The following is a 1,875-nucleotide window of genomic DNA, read 5'->3' as shown; positions in this document are numbered from 1 at the left end:
AGGTCAGAGGTCAGAGCTCAGACATCAGGTCAGAGGTCAGACGTCAGGTCAGAGCTCAGAGGTCAGAGCTCAGACATCAGGTCAGAGGTCAGACGTCAGGTCAGAGCTCAGAGGTCAGAGGTCAGACGTCAGGTCAGACGTCAGACGTCAGGTCAGAGCTCAGGTCAGAGGTCAGACGTCAGAGGTCAGACATCAGGTCAGAGCTCAGACGTCAGGTCAGAGGTCAGACGTCAGGTCAGAGCTCAGAGGTCAGAGGCCAGAGGTCAGACGTCAGGTCAGAGGTTAGAGCTCAGACATCAGGTCAGAGCTCAGACGTCAGGTCAGAGGTCAGACATCTCAGGTCAGAGCTCAGACGTCAGGTCAGAGGTCAGACGTCAGGTCAGAGCTCAGAGGTCAGAGGCCAGAGGTCAGACGTCAGGTCAGAGGTTAGAGCTCAGACATCAGGTCAGAGCTCAGACGTCAGGTCAGAGGTCAGACGTCAGGTCAGAGCTCAGAGGTCAGAGGCCAGAGCTCAGACATCAGGTCAGAGCTCAGACGTCAGGTCAGAGGTCAGACATCAGAGGCCAGAGGTCAGACGTCAGGTCAGAGGTTAGAGCTCAGACATCAGGTCAGAGCTCAGACATCAGGTCAGAGCTCAGACGTCAGGTCAGAGGTCAGACATCAGAGGTCAGAGGTCAGACGTCAGGTCTGAGCTCAGAGGTCAGAGGTCAGACGTCAGGTCAGAGGTCAGAGCTCAGACATCAGGTCAGAGGTCAGACGTCAGGTCAGAAGTCAGGTCAGAGGTCAGAGCTCAGACATCAGGTCAGACGTCAGGTCAGAGGTCAGAGCTTAGACATCAGGTCAGAGCTCAGACATCAGGTCAGAGCTCAGACGTCAGGTCAGAGGTCAGAGGTCAGAGCTCAGACATCAGGTCAGAGCTCAGACGTCAGGTCAGAGGTCAGACGTCAGGTCAGAGTTCAGACATCAGAGGTCAGACGTCAGACATCAGGTCTGAGCTCAGAGGTCAGAGGTCAGAGGTCAGACGTCAGGTCAGAGGTCAGAGCTCAGACGTCAGGTCAGAGCTCAGAGGTCAGAGGTCAGACGTCAGAGGTCAGACGTCAGAGGTCAGACATCAGGTCAGAGGTCAGACGTCAGGTCAGAGCTCAGAGGTCAGAGGTCAGACGTCAGAGGTCAGACATCAGGTCAGAGGTCAGACGTCAGGTCAGAGCTCAGAGGCCAGAGGTCAGACGTCAGAGGTCAGACATCACGTCAGAGGTCAAAGGTCAGACATCACGTCAGAGGTCAGAGCTCAGAGGTTAGACGTCAGGTAAGAGCACAGACGTCAGAGGTCAGACGTTAGAGGTCAGAAGTCAGAGGTCAGACATCAGACGTCAGAGGTCAGACATCAGGTCAGAGGCCAGACATCAGGTCAGACGTCAGGTCAGAGGTCAGACGTCAGAGGTCAGACGTCAGAGGTCAGACGTCAGAGGTCAGAGGTTAGAGTTCAGAGGTCAGACGTCAGGTCAGAGTTCAGACGTCAGAGGTCAGAGTTCAGACAGCAGAGGTCAGAGGTCAGGTCAGAGGTCAGACGTCAGAGGTCAGACGTCAGAGGTCAGACGTCAGAGGTCAGAGGTTAGAGTTCAGAGGTCAGACGTCAGGTCAGAGTTCAGACGTCAGAGGTCAGAGTTCAGACAGCAGAGGTCAGAGGTCAGGTCAGAGGTCAGACGTCAGAGGTCAGACGTCAGAGGTCAGACGTCAGAGGTCAGAGGTTAGAGTTCAGAGGTCAGACGTCAGGTCAGAGTTCAGACGTCAGAGGTCAGAGTTCAGACAGCAGAGGTCAGAGGTCAGGTCAGAGTCTGAGCTCAGAGGTCAGAGGTCAGAGGTCAGAGGTCAGAG

The 1,875-nt window shown here is 55.3% G+C and overlaps 1 protein-coding gene across 4 annotated transcripts in view; it reads right to left on the bottom strand.

Moving 5' to 3' along the window:
• The window catches only part of dusp16 (dual specificity phosphatase 16), a gene marked incomplete at its 5' end in the record, with an annotated part of 10,726 nt that overhangs the window by 2,330 nt on the left and 6,521 nt on the right, over positions 1-1,875 (bottom strand).

The sequence above is a fragment of the Austrofundulus limnaeus genome, unplaced genomic scaffold (assembly GCF_001266775.1).
Source record: "Austrofundulus limnaeus strain Quisiro unplaced genomic scaffold, Austrofundulus_limnaeus-1.0 Scaffold723, whole genome shotgun sequence".
NCBI classification, from domain to species: domain Eukaryota; kingdom Metazoa; phylum Chordata; class Actinopteri; order Cyprinodontiformes; family Rivulidae; genus Austrofundulus; species Austrofundulus limnaeus.
Note: the sequence above shows the minus strand (reverse complement) of the source record. Positions and strands in the feature narration are given on the sequence as shown.